The 21,076-nt window shown below is 35.8% G+C and overlaps 1 long non-coding RNA gene across 1 annotated transcript in view; it reads left to right on the plus strand.

The window, feature by feature from the left end:
* The window catches only part of LOC131507189 (uncharacterized), a 386,000-nt gene extending 365,416 nt beyond the window's left edge, over positions 1-20,584 (plus strand). Inside the window, exons 4-5 of the long non-coding RNA XR_009259384.1 lie at positions 14,581-14,638; positions 20,132-20,584. This is a non-coding gene — a long non-coding RNA (uncharacterized LOC131507189). The remainder of the gene's footprint in view (positions 1-14,580; positions 14,639-20,131) is intronic.
* The last annotated feature ends 492 nt before the right edge of the window (positions 20,585-21,076 follow it).

Consider the following 21,076-nt stretch of genomic DNA (forward strand, 5'->3'; position numbering starts at 1 on the left):
CTTCAAGCTGAAATGAAAAGATGCTATCTATCATAAAAACATATGACAATATACAGCACCCTGATAAAGGTAAATATAGTCAAATTCAGAATGTTCTAATACTATAATATGGTGGTGTGTCAATCACAGAACTCTAGAAGGAAGGTTAAAGGATGAGAGTATTAAAAGTAACCATAGCTTGGGCACCTGGGTGGCTCAGTTGGTTAAGCGTCAGACTTCGGCTCAGGTTGTGATCTCACAGTTTGTGGATTCAAGCCCCGCATGGGACTCTGTGCTGACAGCTCGGACGGAGCCTGGAGGCTGCTTTGGATTCTATCTCCTTCTCTCTCTGCCCCTCCCCACATGTGCTCTGTTTTGCTGTCTCTCAAAAATAAATAAATGTAAAAAAAAATTTTTAAATAACCATAGCTACAATAATTGGTAGATAAATACAGAATATCAAAAGGATAAATTTTGACATCAAAAACATGAAAAAGGGAGAATAAAAAAGTGACGTTTTGTATGCAATTGAAGCTAAGATTTTATCAACGTAAAATAGACTGTAATATCTATGTTTCATGTAAGTCTCATGGTAACCACAATGCAAAAGCCTACAGTATATTCATGAAAGAAAAAAGAGAAGGGAATCAAAGCATAACACTATGGAAAATCATCAATGTTTAAAGTAAAGTGGTAAGAGAGGAAGAAAAGGAGTCACAAAACAGCTAGAAAACAGTAAGATGGCATTAGTAAAGTCATACCTATCAATAATTACTTTAAATGTAAATGGATTAAATTCTCCAATCAAAAGACAGATTGGCTGGATGGATGTAAAAACAGGCTCCAACTTTATGCTGCCTTAAAGAAGCTTAAGTCTGCTTTTAAAACACTCATAGGCTCAAAGAAAAAGAATGGAAAAAGGCATTCTATGCAAGTGGAGACTAAAAGAGAGCAGTTGTAGCTATACTTATATCAGACAAAATAGACTTTAAGCTAAACACTGTAACAAGAGACAGAGAAGATCATTGTAAAATGATAAAGCAGTCAATTCATCAAGAAGATACAATTGTAAATAATATATATAATATATATTTATATTTTTATACAATTATAATATTATACACACACACACACACACACACACACATACCCAACACCTAAATATATGAAACATACTAACAAATTTAAGGGAAAAATAGACATGTGGGATTACATCAAAAGCAAACATAAACAAATGGATTATAACAAAGCTTCTGCATAGCAAAAGAAATAATCAACAAAATGAAAAGGCAACCTATGGAATGAAACCAAATATTTGTAAATCACATATCTGATCAAGCATTAATATCAAAAATATATAAGAAACTTACACAAAATACAAAACAAAACATGAAAGAAAAATAATCTGATTTAAAAATGAGCAGCTGTAGTCATCAAGACAGTATGGTACTGACACAGAAACAGACACATAGATCAATGCAACAAAATAGAAAACCCGGAAACTGACCCACAAATATATGGTCAACTAATCTTCAACAAAGCAGGAAAAAATATCCAGTGGAAACAAGACAGTCTTTTTTAACAAATGTTGCTGGGAAAACTGCAAAGCAAAATGCAGGAGAATGAAACTGGACCATTTTCTTATACCACACACAAAAATAAATTCAAAATAGATGAGAGACCTAAATGTGAGACAGAAAACCATCAAAATCCTACAGGAGAACATAGGTAGCAACCTCTTTGACCTAGGCCATAGCAACTTCTGTCTAGACACTTCACTGGAAGCAAGGGAAACAAAAACAAAAATATACTATTGGGACTTCTCAATATAAAAACTTCTGCACAGTGAAGGAAACAACCAATGAAACCCAAAAGGCAGCCTACTGAATGGGAGAAGATAATTGCAAATGACATATCTGATAAAGAGTTCCTATCCAAAATCTATAAACTGTAAACAAATTCAACAAAAAAACCCCCAAATAATCCAGTTAAGAAATAAGCAGAAGACATGAACAGTCATTTTTCCAAAGAAGATACTTTTCATGTGGCTAACAGACACATGAAAAGATGCTCAACATCACTCATCATCAGGGAATAAAAATCAAAACTACTATGAGATGTAACCTCACACCTCACACCTCACACCTGACATTTAGTCAGAATGGCTAAAATAAGCAAGAAACAACTATTGGCAAGGATGCAGAGAAAGGGGAACTATCTTGCACTGTTGGTGGGACTCCAAACTAGTTCAGCCACTCTAGAAAACAGTATGGAGTTTCCTCAAAGAGTTAAAAATAGAACTACCCTACGATTCAGCAATTGCGTTACTAGGTGTTTACCCAAAGGATATAAAAATACAGATTCAAAAGGGTACATGTATGGAAAGAGCCCAAATGTCCGTCGACTGATGAATGGATAAAGAAGATGTGGTTTATATTAAAAAATGGAATATTAGCCATCAAAAGGAATGAAATCTTGCCATTTGCAACTACATGGATGGAGCTTGAATGTATTATGTATTATTGTAAGTGAAATACATCAGGTGGAGAAAGACAAGTACCATATAGTTTTACTCATACGTGGAATTTAAGAAACAAAACAGATGAACATATGGGAAGGGGGAAAAAGAGAGACTGAGAGGGAAAGAAACCATAAGAGACTCTATGATAGAGAACAAACTGAGGATTGCTGGAGGGGAGGTCAGTGGGGGGAATGGGCTAAATGTGTGATAGGTATCTTGTGTTGAGCACCAGGTGCTGTATGTGAGTGGTGAATCACTAAATTCTACTCCTGAAAGCAATATTATACTATATGTTAACTAACTAGAATTTAAATAAAAATTTGAAAAAAATATTAGCTGTAAGTATGGCTAAATTTTTTTTTAAAAATACGTAACAATGAGCAGAGGGCATAGACGTACACATGGCTAACAGGAACATGAAGAAATGGTCAACGTTAGTAATCATGAGGGAAATGAAAATTAAAACCACAAGGTACCACTTTACACCTGTCAGAGACAATAGACAGCAATTGTTGGCAAGGATGTGAAGAAAATGGAACTCTTGTGCACTGTAGGTGGGATAGTAAATTGATTCAGTCATCATAGAAAACAGTATGGAGGTTCCTCAAAAAATTAAAAATAGAACTACCATGTTATCAGGCAATCTCACTTCTGGGTATATGTACGGAAGAAATGAAGCCGTTATCTCAAGGGGATATATATACTCCCTGTTCACTGCACCATTATTCACAGTAGTTAAATAATCAGTCGCTAAATGAATGGATAAAGATGTGGTATATATACAATGGAATATTATTCAGCCATGAGAAAGAAGAAAATTTTAACATTTGTGACAACATGGTTGGACCAAAGGATATTATGCTAGTGAAGTAACTAAGTAAAAACATTTATATACCAAATTAAAAAAATTAAAGGTGGAAAGATCTGACTAAAAATGGATGTAACTCTCATAATCTGGGCTTTACACTGTTATTTGACAAATACAAAATCAGCCTGATGGTATTGCTTCTTCAGTTACTTGTAACTGAAGTTACAATTTATAAATTGCTAGTTATAAGATCATTTAATAAGGGGTCCAGTCAACCACCCATTTGTTCAACTGCTTATAGATCCTGTCTCAGTTGAAACCTAGAAACACAAACACAAAGACTTGTTCTGGAAATGCACATGACCAATGAAGACATAATCTGTGTTCTTAATTCTCTTTATTAGTAATAGATGATTTTAAGAGATGATTTTATGTTTGCAATCCGTTGTTGACCTTAGACATATCTCAGAAACTGCCTATTGGATTTCATAGCCATTTGGTAATATTATACAACATGAAATGTCCTGGTGGCCTCAGAGGATGTTAGAGGCCATCCTCTAACATGTGATATCTAGGACTACAACTTTATTCTAAAACTATCTGCCAAAATATTAATTCTTAATTCTTAAAAAAAGTATCCATTGAAATCTACTAATTTCAATTCCTTCAGATATATACCTGGAGTGGGATTGCTGTATCATATGGTAGTTCAATTTAAATTTTTCTTTTTTTTTTTTTTTTGGAAGAACCACCATACTGTTTTCCATAGTGGCTGTATCATTTTCACCAACTACACACACACACACACACACACACCACAGACACACACATAAACACACACACACACACACACACACACACACCGGAATATTATTTATCCATAAAACTGAAGGAAACCTTGACATTTGCAGGGCACTGTGCTAGTGAAATAGGGCGGAAGAGAAGGACAAATGCTGCATGCTATAATTCATGTGTGAAATCTAAAAAAATATGCCAGTTTCATAAAAACATAATAGAATGGTATTTGTCAGGTGTTGGGGGGGGGGAAGAATTGGATAATGTAGGTCAAAGGGTACAAATTTTCATTTATAGGAAGAATAAATTCTGAGTATCTCATGTATAGCACAATAATAATAGCTAATAATATGGTTTGAAAGTTGTAAGAACAGATCTTAAGCATTTTTACCACACACACACACACACACACACACACACACAAACGCACACACAAGAGTTAATTATGTTAACTAAGGGGATGGATGTGTTACTTTCATTGTGGTAATCATTACATTAAATATATACATATATATATTTATATATATTCACCACGTTGTACACTTTATATATATTTGTCAATTATTTCTCAATAAGTTTTTTAAAAGTACACATTTTGGCTATGAAATTAAATAAAAGCAAAAGAGAAATAGAAGGATTCAACTAAAGTGAATATTATTACATATTGGATAAGATCTTCCAAAATATATTATTAAAGAAAACGTATTTTAGGAATTTTCTCATGGGAAATTATTACTTCTCAACTGAGAAAAATTCAAATCATTAAATATTTCAATATTGAAAGTATTTAATATTTCTGTGTGGAATTATATGTCCATATAAATATATGCTGTCCCCAAAATATATACTCATGTCTATACATATATGATATTGGAATAAATTTCATGTGATGTCCTTTTTTACATGACATGCATCTTCAGAAATTTTCATCTAAATGAAGGGGTGAAATAAAAACAAGGATGGAAATAAGGCAAACAAAATTATTCTTATATATCTATATTATCTATAGATATTATATATTTATATTAATGTATATCTTATCTATGTTTTTTGTGTTCCCTAGTTGTCCAACTTGTCTGTGGCACAGGAAAAATGTCACTACTTGAAGTACACACATGCATACAGAAACATACATATTCACACAAACTAGAAGAGAATTCCATGGATTAGGTAGAGCCTGCATAATTTTGATATCTTGTATGGTGAGCTATTTTCACCAGTATGGAATAAACAGTAAAAACTAACTGTTTTTATGGAATAAACAGTAAAACTAACTGTTTTATGGGAAGATAACTAGTTTGAAGGATTTAGTTACAGGTAGTTAAAATAACATTTCAAAGCTATTTGCATCCTTTATTTATTCATTCATGCTCATCCCCTGTCTTCATTAATGTTCAAGTTAGTAGGCATTGAGTGTGAAATCCTGGGAAGACAATCAACCAGGTATTAAGGACGTGAAGTATACCAGAGAAATCTTTCTCCTCCCCATTTATCCACTCAATAAATATTTATCACTCATTCTATATATACAGTCTTCTAGGAACTTAGGATATAACAATGAACAAAACACAAAAGGTTACTGACTTTGTAGAGTATTCATTCTAATTGTGGAAGACAAACAATAAGTAATAAACAGGATTAATAAGTAAATTATATAAAATGATATCAGGTGATAAGAGCTAAGAGAAAAAAAGGAAGATAGAGCATGGTAAGGGGCTTTGGGACTATGGACATAAGAATGCAGCCTATGGTATCAAATATTCTCAGGTCAGCTTTATTAGTTGAGGAATTAGTGGGGAAAGCATTAACATAATTGTAGAAATAATAATTACAGTTATGGTAACTATTATAGGGCAAAACACAGGGCACTGTGAGAGTGTACAAAGACTGAAGAGTCAGGAAATGTTTCCCTAAATAATTGACATTTAAGCTGCGACTTGAAGAATGAGACCTGAGGTGACCTTGAGTTTTATTGTTAAGCATTCTGGTCTTTCACTCCTGTGCTGGAGTATTCTAGGGCATTAAGTAATGGTTATTGAAAATATCACCTGTTTGCCACTTAATAGCTTTCGTTCTGCAACACAAAAGAGAAAATGGAAAGAAATCCCAAACCTTCTGATGCTGTTCCCCAAAGACCGTTTAGTATAGTCTGGACAACTTTGAGGCTTGGATTTGTGTTGGATTATTGCCAGGAAAATGTGGGAGACGTTTTCTGCTTGCCAGATAAAGGCTGTTTTATCCCTGTTCTTATTGGGCTGACATCAAGGGAGGAATTTGTAGGCACTACATAGGTTCCTGAGGGAAGGTCAAGAAGAAAGGAAACTGGTGAACTAAAGGAATCATCATTAACATGAATCATCCCTTTTCCCTCAAATTCTGGCTTTTATCAGATAGAGACTCATGATCAAGCAGATCATCATTCCAATTTTGCTGTAACCCATTCTCACTCTCAAACTTTCCCTCCTTTGGCTAAGGATGGAAACACAGAAATTGAAATGACATTCTAGACTCTGAGACAGTACATGTTCATTCCTAGTAGGACTAGGAATAGGAGTGATGGATTCACAAGCTGGTGGGTTCTATGTATAAATAAAATCTTCTGAAATGGGGCAATGTATCAATAGACATAGATACAGTTTTCTAGACTAAACAAGTGAGGAAACCATGCAGAAGTAGTGCAGTAAAAAATTCCAGAAAATGCTTAGAATTTACAGAAATCTAATACAGAAGTTCTCATGAGTAAGGTCACCAAAGTAAAGATGGTGAGAGAGGTGGGAGCACATCAGCAGAGGGTCCATGTGGAAGAATGAGGTGTCTTAGTCCCCCAACAGCAGCAGTCTGAGGTCAAATACTTATTTCTTCTATTCTTTCTATTATCCTTTTCTCCTGACTCCCTTTCTTTTCTCTCCATCTTTTTTTTTTTTTCTAGTAGGAGTGAAAAAGGAAAGGTGGGAAAGATTTTGACTGATCTGGGTGGGTGAAACAGAAGAGAATGGGGAGATCAGGACAGGGTGACATTGGCAAACTTCTAACAACTTGGCATTCTAGCCAGAAGCCTGATAACCTGTAGAAGCCACAGGAGAGAGAGCAGGCTAGCCACCCAGCCACAGTTCTTGCCACTTAGGGAATACTGCCAAAGTTCCTCTTCAGCCTCAAATACATTATTTTCTGAATCCTTCTACACCCTATGCCATCTCTCCTACCTTTTCACATGCCCACATATTTTCTGGCTTCTGTGAAGGGGCAACTGTGACCTTGGATATATTATTACCTTTCTCTGGATCTCTATTTCCTCCTCTGTAAATAAACCATGGGTAATACTAGTATCTAAGTAATAGAATTGTTGTGAAAATTAAATAAGATTTACCCATGCATGGTACTAAATGCTTCCAAATGTTAACTGCTATTATTATTACTATTATCATTATTCATTAATTTTGTCACTCATTCATTCATTCATTCATTCATTGAATTTTGTCTATGTGAAATTCAAAATATCCACTCAACTAAGAATCAGGCACAGTGTTGGAAGATACAGAGGCGACCAAGACACAACCCCTAGCCTCAAAAATATAGTCTAATGCAAGAAAATTGCTGTAGAAGTTTGTAATTGCTTTAATAAATGTAGTCACTGGATACTTGAGAGTATAGAGTAAAAACTCCTAATTAGGTCTAATTCATTCCATGCCCATATTATTCACCTATTCAATCTCTCCTTGCACTATTCTCCAAGATATTTATTTTTTGTTATTACTCATCTGGTAACTTTAAATGGGTCTCATTTTTATTAGAATTCTCTTTTCCATATGCACAGACCCCCTTGCTTCCCACACACATACATTGCAAACTCATCTCAAACCTCCAGTCCCCAAATAGGGATTTCCTTCTCTCCCATCAACCATAGTTGATTATTTTCTAATTTGCACCACAGTTATTAATAGGTCTGCTATTATTTTATCTCACAAATTAAATTACAATTATTTGTTTACCTTACTGTGTTCTCCCGCACATTTTGGATGGAAAGGTCCTTGAGGATGGAGCTTCTGGCTTATTTATTCTTTTTACTTAGAATATAGCACAAAATTGGTTATACAGTAGTCTTTCACTGATGCTTCAAAATTAACTAAAAGTTGAAATTTCTCTCCCTTGAAATGTTTCATGCTTTAGAAGTTATCTATTCTTATTTATTTATTTATTTATTTATTCTACAGTCAGAACTCTCATTTTTTTTAATAATTTTTTTTTTTTTTTGAGAGAGAGAGAGAGCTCATGAGTGGGGTAGGGACAGAGGATCAGAAGTGGGCTCTGCTCTGACAGCAGCAAGGCCAATGGAGGCTCAAACCCACAAACCGTGAGATCATGACCTGAGCCCAAGTTGGATGCTCAACTGACTGAACCACCCAGGTGCCCCACAATTTTCATTTGTTGATAATGAGTTCTAATTTTATGAACTGTTATCATGTATTAATAACTAATAGAATTTCTCTTTTTGGAGAATACAGATACACAAACCCTGAAGTGTGTTGAGAAAAATGGGAACCTATATGTCATGTTTCAAGTGGGAAATATCAAGGCACTAAAAGCCTGGAATACTCAACTCCTTATATATCAGTATTCTACATAATATAAAATACTTAATAGACCAGTTACCAAAATTATTTATCACTTAATAAATACGTAATTTAAATAATATGTTTTTGTATAATACTCAGTAACACTATACAGTATTGGATATGAATTGTTTTACTTCTACATTGTAATAAACAAGAAATTGAATAATCACCATTTTCAAATCACTTTTTCATCTCCAGCTCTTACAAAATATGGTCATTTCTGGTTTTTTTATTTTCAGATTAAATTAATTTGTTTTCAGCTATACTAATAGTATATTTGTGCTCTGCCCAAATCCCCTCTGCTAGTGGGAATACCTACTGCTGACCGTCACTGAGTTTACCCCCTTGCCAGGGATTGCCAAAGGTCACAGGGTAGCACCTCTCACAAAGTTATACCCCTCCCATGGTTCAGACTGTGCCCTCATAGTCTGATATGAGGTTGAAAAAGTCTGCTTGCTTCAAGTTGTGATAACTCTGAAGGTGCACCCCAGTTCCAAGGGTTGCAGGATTGCTTGAAATTTCCATTGCTTACAGCATTTTGTACTTTATTTCCCCATTGGTAGTAAACCAAGATGAAATACTGTGGAGGATATTGCACTAGCTGGTGAGGTATGAGACAAATGATAATTACTGTTAAGAATATGGAACTACAACATCGTTGCAGAGCACTGAGGGGATAATGACAGGCTTGGGCTGATTAATCACCAATTTGTGAAAGCCAGAGGACCTCCTTGACAGTATTGAAGGAAATTTTTATCTCTTGTAGCTAAAAGCACAGAGAATGAAGGACCAGGCTCAGGATTTAGTTTGTATGGGTAATAGACCTTCAGATGCTTAGTCCCAGCATGTCTACTATACCAAGGGCAGGGCCCTAAGAAGGAGAAATTGGAATCCTGAGACTGAACAAGGGATTCTGGGCAGATGTGGGGAAATCCCCCCTAACTCTGCTGGGCCTTGCAAAAGTGGCCCTTCTGTAAGGAACCCTTGTTTGAAGACCAGTGAAGAGGCCTCAAATGAGACAGGTCCTTATAAGACAATACTTGGCCTTCCCTTCCTGGCAACCAAGGAAATAACAGGAATCCAACCCCAGCTTACCTCAGCAGGGGCTGTGCTGTTGAACCTATTAAGGGAGGAGTGAGACAGTTGCCAAGGGAGTTCAATGTATGTCTAACATGTATTAGTAGGAATCTAGGGAGTATGCATGAGACTTGATCCTGAGGGTGCTGAATCAAGGCGGCAGAGGTATAAAGTTGAATAGGGGAGAGCTGATCAATATGCAAATACTTTCCTATGGAACAGAATTTAGCACCTAAGCATGAACCTTGAGTATGGTGTCAACAAGTAGCTAAGATGGCTCTTGGAAACTTGGGAGTTGGGGACAAACAAATTGAAGCATAAATGTTGGTACAACTTTAGCAGGTGATGAAGGATCAATGGACTCATAGAGTGAGTATGGTAGAGTGGGTCTACCATGTAAGGCTGGAACTCTCCACTAGCTGGTTGGATATGTTGCACAAAATAGCCCAGAAAACAGTTTCTTCCATAAGTGATAAGGAATATACTGATAAGAGCAGCACCAACCGCAATGATAAACTCAGTAATTTCTGTACTCTGTGACCAGGGATGATAGGAGATACTATTATGGAATTGAGTGTCTTGATGGTAATGGGAATAATGATGTCCTGAAATCTTGGAATCCATGACAGTGGATGAGGTGGTGGTACTTAATCGTCAGAAAAAGGATGAGTGCTACTATGTCAATGAATAGTAAGACTGGTGTGGTAGCCAGAGCAGAGAAATGGTTAATAGAACACAGTGTTACTAGAGGCAAGATACATGGACAGCCAAAATATGGATTGGCTTAATTTATTCACTCAAAAGAAATAGAGAATGGAGGCTGATCAAAAGCCTGATGGCAGTCACCTCAACAAAAAGTCCCTTGATAGGTTTCTCTCCTTGACCCAGAACCCACTGACTGAAGGAAAGCTTCTTATAAATATGGGCCCAGCAAGAGGTGTTTTAGAGGTGAAAGCCAAGTGGAAAACAAAACTACTCATCCAAGGCCATAAATCAAAACAATACTACATACTGTGGGTACGGGAAGTTAATTACCTCAGAAATTAAAGAATATCAAACTTAAACAGGATGGCGATCTCTGTGATATCTCTAATTTATCAATTTGTTACCACTTTATCAACGGGGATCATCGCAAATGACAGTGGAAAATAGCTGAGCATACTTCACAATTGACTAGACTTCATATGTCCATGAGTTAATGGTGCAACGCAAGCCCACTCAGAGGCATTTGTCAAAGGGAGTGCAGTGAGAGGAACTTTTTCCAGTCATTGGAATTTTGGGGATCTATTTGGTAGGGAAATGACCCTGAGGTAAAAATATACATGGACTTATAGGCAGTAGTAAGTAGCCTGGCTGACTGGTAAGTCTGGAAGAGAAAAGACTAAAATATTCTGTTCAAGGGTCTATGGAATCATCTATCTATCTATCTATCTATCTATCTGAAGGTTTCTGTATTACCCACCAGAGGTTACCACCATAAAAAAGACACTAAACAACCAAGTAGAAAGAATGATCCAGCAAGTTTTTATTAGTGAATTTCTCCCAAGTGTTGAAATATGGGTACATGAATGAGGTACTAATGGTGGCAAGGAGGGAGACGATATATGCACACTACATTATGGGCTGGCACTAAGACAGATCCAGCTATTTCTAATGCCAATATCTAACCTGTCAACAGTAGATATTAATACTGTGGCTATGATATGGTATTATCTCCCCCACCCCACCCCCCCACACAAAAAAAGCCAACCCGCCACTTGTGGCAAGTGGACGGACATTGGGCCTCTTTTGCTTTGGAAGGGGTAATAACTCAACTTGACCGAAACTGACACAGTTCTTGTTATATGACAGTTTCTCATGATGATAAAGTTTTGGCCAGCAGTATTAGTGAGAGATGTATATATTGTTTGACCTTCTAACTTAAGACTTGATGTATTACCACCTTAGATGATAAAAAACAAATTTCAATAAAGATGATGGAAATGTGAGTTTGGGACATGTGAGTTTGAGTCATATTCAAATGCTGTTGGCTTTATAGAGAGGTGGGATGGCTTCCTAAAGCACAGCTGAATTGCCAGATTGGGACACCATCCTATAGGATATGGTATACACTCTAGATCCATAGCATTTATATAGTACTGTGTCCCCGCTGGATAAATGTGTGGGTCCAGGGACTAAGACAATAGGCATGTACTTGATGAATTTATAGTCTCTGTTCTGAAAGTTTAGAGTTTGCAGGCCTAGAGCTCTTGATTCTCAGAGAGGGGAGTTTTCCACCTGGGGATACAGTAAGGGTCTCATTTAACTTAGACCATAGTTTTATAGCTATCACCAGTAACTTTAAACATCTGGTACCAAGAAATGAGCAGACAAGGAAAGAAGTCACTATTCTGGCAGAGTAATTGAACAGGATCATTAGGAAAAGGTAGGGCTGCTAGTACAGAATGTTGAGTTATAATATTAAATGGAGACGTATAGAAGCCATGAAGAGCATTTCACACAGAGGTAAAATAAGTATAAAGTATCTAAGGCAGTAGCACACTTGACTGTTTAAGGAAGAACAAGGAGGCCAACTTGGCTGAAGTGCATTGGGTGAAGGGAAAATGGAGATAAATGGAGGAGTAACTAGAAGCCAGATCACTTGGGACCCCCCCCCCCCCAATACTTTTAATTTAATTCTAAATGTGGAAGAAACCAAAATGAATGTTGAGCAGGAGAGGAACGATACACAAACTGTGGTTATGGATGAAATTGAAGCAACAGAGAAGATGATATACAAGCAGAATGAGTAGGGCAATAAGTTCTTAAAATCCCATTCCTACCATGAAACCTCCAATACCAGATGGAGGAGAAGTAGGGAATTATGTCTGGTACAAACCCATAGAAACAACTGTTATGATTAATCTTATTGATATACATTTAATACATTTATTTTGTGTGCATATTTAATATTTTCATTTTGCTTGTTAAATTACCTCCTTTATTTCTGTTCATGAAACTTTTGACTTCTTTTATTGGAGGAAATATTTCAATGAAGTGTTATGCCTGGTATCTTATTTTATATAAGATTAATAGCGTATTGAATAAGGACTAGAGCGCAATTTGTAAATTGTGTTTGTGAGGGCAATATTTCTTAAGTTCTTTTTTTAAAGATTTTTTTATTTTTAAGTAATCTCTACACCCAACATGGGGCTCAAACCAATAACCCCAAGATCAAGAGTCTCGCACTTCACTGACTGAAGCCAGATAGGTGCCCTAGGACTTCTTAGGTTCTAATTATTCATTCTTGATCATGCCTCTGTGCCTTCTTTCCTATCCTCATTCATTTAATGAGTTGTCTTCTCTTAGGTCATCAATTGGGGCAGACTAATCAGGGGCTCATTTTTTCTGTACAGGTACTAAAATTCTTATAGGCTCTCTAACAATCTTCAATTCTTTACATAAATATATATCACTTATTTTGTTGTCATTTTATTGAAAGCAAAGAAGTAGACAATGAGGACTAGGTTTCTGCTTGCTTTTGCAACTTAAAGAAGTACATATTTAGTTTGCAGTTTATCTAACTGTACTCTGTACTGTTGAAAACAAGAAAGCATTAGGCATAGTCCCTAATCTTGAGAAACTTAGTGGAAGAAGTCACAGTGTTACGCATAAGAATTATGGAACTTTGAAACCTACACCAGAAGAAAATTTAATTATAATAATAATTTTTGCAGGTGTTCAGATATTAGAGAGGATGATATATCTGTATTAGGGAGGCTTTATAGAGGAATTAGAACCCTGAAGGATGATTGAGATTTGAATGTCTTTACCTGAAAAAGCAGGCCTTCAAAGATGAGTTAGATTATAATTTGTGGAAATGAAACTACCAAGAAGAGAAGCCTGGTGGAAGTGAAGCGTATTTTGGCCCCCATTCTGATGGTAGGAAATAGCAACAGTGAAAATGATTGTAGAAGACCAAGTTCCTGGCCTTTGAAATGTCTGAGTTCATTTTCAGGCTTCAGGTACCTCTGGCTGAGGATATGAACATCAGAAATCAATGTTAAAAGGAACTTTCATTGCTGCACACTGAAGTCTGGTAGAAAGGGATTTGAAATAGTAAGTCCGTTGTCCAGGCTGAACTGGACAAAGCTACTGGATCTTTATCGACGTTATTAGATAGGAGTTTGTGCAGTAATGAAGTCCTTGGCCTTGGATATTGTGTTGAAATATAAAAGAAAGGTTGAGCCTAAATATTTCTAAACAGAGGTTAATAGGATTTGACCAGAGGGTTATATAGAGGGAAGAACACAAAAATTAGAGATGGCACATCAATGGCTTAAATGGAGGAAATGAGAAGGATTTCTCACTATATCATGGTTTAGTAAGTATAGGACTAAGACATAGGTGGGGAGCAATATTACCCTCATCTTCTGACTGCCCATTAAATGTTAGAATTATGTAGGGTTTGGTCCATTGTTTCATTTCTCATCTACCTGTCCTACTTAGATATGCTTATCCCTGACTGTGGTTTCAACTTCCATCCATTTATATTTGTATGACTCCCAAATGCATATATCTCATTCTGACTTCACCCACTGAAGCTAGAATCATATTCCCAAATGCCAGCTGGGTGTATTTGCCAGCAGGCAACTTACATAATTGACATATTAAAACATATTACTTTCTTTTTGAGTCAGTCCTACCTGCATCCTCTAGATGAATAGCAGAGCTGTCTTCAGTTGTCTGGACCAAATCCTTACAGATTCTAATTCTCTAATAGACCATGTGATTTTTTTTTTCTTTAGGAAATTTAACAAGCATGAAGAGTGCCCCCTCCTCTGACAGTGTTTCAATATACCTCAGGTACTTTTATGTCTTCACTTTGGTATCATAGATACACATGCAGATAATTTGCTCAGCAACTTTCTTTGTATATATTTCTGATGACTGGACTATTTTCCTCCCCACTCTGACTATGTAAAAGACAGATAAGGATTGCTTAAATTTCTTACATGTTTTCTATAAAACCAGCCACACTTCACTGTTGTATCATGAGCAAAAATATTCAGGCTTAGACTCCATTTCCCAGTCATCTTACTAAAATACCAAGAGACTACTTCTAGACATAATCTCAGATCTATGTAATATTTTCCTGCATTGTCCCTTTTTACTCTTATATTGGCAACTAGAAACTGATGACTACTGTTTGAAAATGACATTACAGCAATTTTTGTTAGTTTGTTTTAAAATAAATAGCAAGAGACATTCAGGGTAAAGTCAGAAATATTTCCAATGCTGACTTGAATGGTATTACAAATACTGTTGCTCTATAACTTTATACCCTGTACTCCTACACAGATATAAATTAAATTGAGCTAACATAACTGGTTGTGTGTATTGTCACTTTATCATATATATTTATCATCCTTTAAACATAGCTTTTAATTTGGTTAGCTTGTTCCAGTATCTTTTCAGATCTCAACATCAAGCTGATTGACTTGACTGATAATATCTTTTGTTGTCCTACTCATTAAAAAATAAAAATGATATAAAAATGCTTCGTGTCTAGTAGAGTGACTTCTACCTCCCTAAGCAAATGTCAGCAATATTTAAATATTACTTTAATAATTTGTACATCCTTGAAAATTAAGCAAACTATCATTACTACAATCCCTACATATTATACTATCCTAAATATTCCTGTAGAATTTATTAAATAAAACTATGTTCACTGCCTTTCTCTCTCTCTCGTATACACACACACACACACACACACACACACACACACATATATATGTGTGTGTGTGTATTTATTTATTTTGAGAGAGAGAGAGAGAGAGAGAGAGCAGGAGGAGAGGCAGAGAGAGAGGACAGAGAGAATCCCAAGCAAGTTCTTTGCTGTCAGTACAGAGCCCGAAGCGGGGCTTGATCTCCTGATCATAACCTGAGCCAAAATCAAAAGTTGGTCACTTAACTTTGTTAAGCCACCCAGGCACCCATCTACTCTATATTTTATATACCTTTGAACTACTACTGAATGCCCTTTCCATCATTGCAGCATTTGACTAGCCCTTCATTACCATGTCATGAAATGTGGTTTCTTGTCCTTAATGATTCTCTGTGTTATTTGCAACTCTATAAAAGGAATTTAAGTAATTGCAGGTACACTTACATCATACCAAATCAAGTACATGTGAACAGTTTTAATGGTTAATAATGTTAGGTAATTTTTATATTAATTCATGTTGAAATATGATTATATCCTTAGGGAAAGTGGCAAGGCCAGTTAATTTCTATTATTAAATTCTGACCTTGCATTTTAGAGTGAAATAAGTTTAGATTTATTAATTTATTTGTTCAACTAAAATATGTTCATTCCTAATTGTATTCATTCCTGATTATATACTATGCATTGGTAAACAAGGAAAACAAAGCCCTTTTGCTTAGAGCTTATCAGCGAGGTCTAAAAGGCTTATAGACAATGAAGCAAGTGATTAGAATAAAATCTGCTGTGTTCGATAGGCTGATATGATGACTATTATTCATATTTTCTTGTAGTTTCAAACCAATACTAAAACAAATTGTTGGCTTCTCTGAATTGTTAGTTGGCCAAATTCCAGTGGGAAAATATTTTGAGTTTTAACTTAGTTGTCAACTTTAAACAACCTCAGAAATGTGATCTCCTAAATTCTTTTCTTTTCTCTGCATCATATCCATTTCCGCTAATGGTGAAATGTTTCAGAATCATCTTTTCTTTTATATTTGGTGGCTTAGTATACCTTTTTTTAAAATAACCTTTTACATGAAGTTACCATACTGGGTAACTTACTACTAAATTATTCATTCAAGACCCAATTCAAAAGATGTCTCCTTCAGAACTCCTTGTTTGCTATCCAAAGTAACTTCTTAATTCTGCAAGTTCACCTTTGTGTAAATATCATTTGTATAAATCCATTGATATACCATGACCTATGTATACATTTGTCATAACTGTTTCTTTTAAACTTCAAAGGCAAAAATGGAATTTATTGCCTAGCTTTTGAAATTCCTTAAATATGGAACAAGTGCTCAAACGTAGGATTGCAATACAGTGATTGCTTGATGACAAAAAATTTGCACAAGGTCCAGAATGCCTCCCAGAACATTTGACCAGTTAATGACATCACTGACATTTGTTTACGATTCCTATTTTCTAGATTTGGGAGCTGAGGGTCTTTCTAACGTTTCTAATTTCCTCTGCTACTTTGTAAATTTCTTAAAGGCAGAGATAATATCTCATTCAACTTCACAACATCTATCATACTGCTCTTCACATAGAAGGAACTCAATAAATATCAGTCAAATTAATTAATAAAACATCAACTGAGGCTGATAAAACAAGATGCCATGGACTGGGGGGGGGGTGCTTAAATAACAGAAATTTATTTTCTCACACTTCCAGAGGCTGAAAGTCTGAGAGCAAGGTGCCAACATAGCTGGTTTCTCATGGGGTCTCTCTTCCTGGTGTGCAAACAGCTGCCTTCTCACTGTGTCCTCAGGTGGCAGAGAGCGGGCAAGGAAGAGTTCTGGTGTTTCTTCCTCCTTGTATAAGAGCACTAGCTCTCTTGGATCAGGGCTCCACTCTGTGAACCTATTTAACCTTAATTACTTCCTCACAGACCCCCATCTCCAAATACAGTCACATTGGGGATTAGGACTTCAACATATGAATTTTGGGGAGACACAAACATTCAGTCCATAGCAATTATTAATGTAATCATTAAACACATATAGTGGACATTTGATCTTGCTCTCATGTATACCACAAATCAATTGTGGAAGTACCAACCTTTTTTTTCTAAGTTTATTTTTATTTACTTTTTGAAAGAGCAAGTGGGGGAAAGGCAGAGAAAGGAAGAGAGAGAGAATCTTAACCAGGCTTCACACTGCCAATACAGAGCCCAGAGTGGGGCTCAAACTCATGAACCATGAGATCATGACCCGACCTGAAATCTAGAGTTGGACACAACCGATTGAGCCACCCACACTCCCCCTTATTTTGTTATTCAGTGGATAGAAATAAAAAAAACAAAAAAACAAAAAACTACAATAGTGTTCTATATATGAATGCCTGGAAAAGGTTTTATTTTCTTTCTCTAGTATTGTTTTTCAAAATTTCCACCTATATCCTTTTTGGGGCATTTTCAAATCATCCCAAATTTGAGAGAAAAACACCCTCAATTTCTCCTTTCTCTAACCGCCATGTCTAACTAGTCACCAAGTCCAATTAGTTTACTTCCTATATGCTCCCTGAATCTCTTTTTCCTGTCTATTTCTGTGGCCACTGCCTCAGTTCAACCATTTCATTTTTATTTAATCTAGAGATTAATGCAAATACCTGATAGCTGGAGGTAGGTGATAAGCTGTGTGGGCAAGTGCTGACCCTGGAGTCAGCTGACTGTGTTCAATGCCCAGTTCTGCCTCTCAATGGCTGTGATGCCTTGTCAAATAAAATATATATGTGTATGTGTGTGTGTGTGTGTGTATATATATATGAATTAATTATTCAGCAGACATTTACTGAGTATAGGCTTCATGTGTGTGTGTGTATATATATATATATATATATATATATATATATTTCCTCATATAATTTTAATTATATTAAAATAATTTAGTAATTATCAAATGAGATAGTACACTCATAATAAACCACTAAGAAATTCTCATTCTTCCCCTTTTTTTCCTAGCTTCTGTTTTCTCCTATATTCTCCCCAATGTACAAATCCCCTTAAAGCTCATATTTGTACATGCTGTTCTGTTTGAATTCTATTACTGACTTTCCGTTAACATACAGGGCGAATCCCAAGCACTGTAGTGTATTATTCAAGGTCTTTAAAAATCTGAAACCAACCTGCCTCTTTCAGATCAGACATTTCAACTAACCACATGTGTCTACAGTCCTTAAGGCATCCCATGCTCTATTTCATGTGGCTTTGTATGTTTTTCTATTATTCGAATTAATTATCTGCTCTTCTTATTATTGATGTACATGTCTCTCTCCTCTATCATCTCAACCCCTTGTCATGTCTCCCCAACACTGCTGCAAATAGTCATACTTTACTAATCTTCAAGTTTTTCATTTATCCTTTCAGTAAACATATTCCTTGGGGTTCTGCTGTATTCTTGGCATGATGTAAAGAGATTAAGAAGACATGACACTAGTCCATGCAAATTCTTTGTAATGTTAGGAAGGACAGTTTTATAGATAAACTGATGCAGAGAGAGGATAAGTTCCTCACAAGGTCTCACACTTACTAAGCTGTAGAGACTGCAAATCAGGTCTTCTAACTCCTAAGCCAGAATTATTACTACTCTGCCAAGGAGACTCCAGAGCATAACAAATAGAAATGACAAAATTCTATAATTTGACTGGTTCCTGATACCACATATCGGTAAACACTTTGCACAAACCTTTATATTAGTTACTCATAACGTTTGCTGATGCACATAATATCAGAAATAATATTTACTCATATATTGCATTAAATGGATGGTGGAAGAGAAAGGCATGCCAGTAAGGTAAGGTGATATCTTGGTAGTGTAGAAATGTAAGAAATATGCCATTAGTACTTGGGAAGGAAATGGTGAGTATTTAGTTCTTTATACATAACAGTCTTTGGTAATTTTAAGAAAAAAATAGCGTATGCTTATATGAATTGATTATTCGGCAGACATTTATTGAGTACTGTATGCCACATATTCTTCTATAAGCTCTTTTTTTAAGTTTATTTATTTTTCAGAGAGAGAGCCAACATGCACATGCACGTGAGGGAAGGGGAGGGGCAGAGAGAGAGGGGGAGAGAGAATCCTGAGCACTCTTCACACAGTCAGCACAGAGCTCAGTGCGGGGTTTGATCTCACAAACCGAACCATGAGATCATGACCTGAGCTGAAATCAAGAGTTGGAGACTTAACTGACTTAATGACTTATCCATGACTAGTGTTTCAATAAAAGGTACAGTCAGAAAGTGATTAAAACTAGAGGATTTTAGACACACGTCTGCTTATTATTTAAAATTTCTTACAAAAAGTAACAAAATACACTGTAAATGTAGGGGTTTATGCATTAAATTTATGACATAAGCAAACATCAAAAAAATTAAAAAATAAGAATCAAATCTGCAGGTCATCAAATTAGTAAAATTAGCAAATTGTTCTAATTTACTTACGTTTACCATTTTTAACGATGTGCAAAACTTTGCAATCTTTCTGAATATTAAGTAATGTTTTAATGTACCTTTAAATTTTGGTTTTTGTTGCTTCTAGAATTTTTTTGTAAGCATGTCTACTCTTTTTTTTTTTTTTTTTTTTTAGGACTTGTCATTCTCCTCTTCTAAAATGTAAAAAAGAAAATGGTGGGGGAAGGAGAAAAGAAAAGGTAAAGTAAAAGGTATACTCATGGTATTTAGACCTAGTGGACAGTATTTAAAAGCCCACACATGAAGCAACTTGTTGTTGGTTTAAAGAATAAGTAAGTAAATGACTAGCAGATTGGGACCTTTTATGGCAGAACAATGCAGGGATGAACTGAGGGCATTAGTCTCTGAAAGAAAGCTGGACCCATTACTAGTAATTATAGTTAATCAGCAGCAATTGTCTTGACTAAGATACAGATCAAGATTGAGCACTAACCCAACAGGACTAATGGGGGTAATGGAGGATGAAGAAATCCTGATTGAACTCAGCAAGGCATTGAACAACCAGAGCAGATGATGCATTTTCAATCTGTTACTTTAGTCCAGAAAGCACTAGCTTTCTTCAAATCAGGGGCCCATGGTTGTAAATCTCAGCATAGAAATTGAAAAGTGGTTAATGTTTAGCATAATGAGTAATATTTATTTATATGGCCCACACCACATTCGCATGGTGGCACTGTCTTTTAATCCTTGCTACTGAAAATGTGGTTTGAGGACCAACCAAATTGACATCTCCTGGAAGCTGGTTAGGTATTCAAACTTTCAGGCCATATCCCAGGCCAACATAGCCAGAATCTGCTGGTGACAAGATTCCCCCAGGTGATTCCTGTGCACTTTAAAGTTTAAGAAATACTGATACTCTAAATTGAGGGATCCTGGAATCTAATTATTGTGTTGCCACACATTAGTTATCCAGGGATAATTTCTTAGAGAGGAACAAACTATAATAACTTGCACTCCAGTCTATGATAAAACTAGTGTATTTGAGAAGAAAAAGTCATTTTTCTAGTGCTTATTTAATCCCAGACCACATTAATGCTCACAAAAGGAGAGGTAAAAGGTC

This window comes from Neofelis nebulosa, chromosome 3 (genome assembly GCF_028018385.1).
Source record: "Neofelis nebulosa isolate mNeoNeb1 chromosome 3, mNeoNeb1.pri, whole genome shotgun sequence".
Classification (NCBI taxonomy): domain Eukaryota; kingdom Metazoa; phylum Chordata; class Mammalia; order Carnivora; family Felidae; genus Neofelis; species Neofelis nebulosa.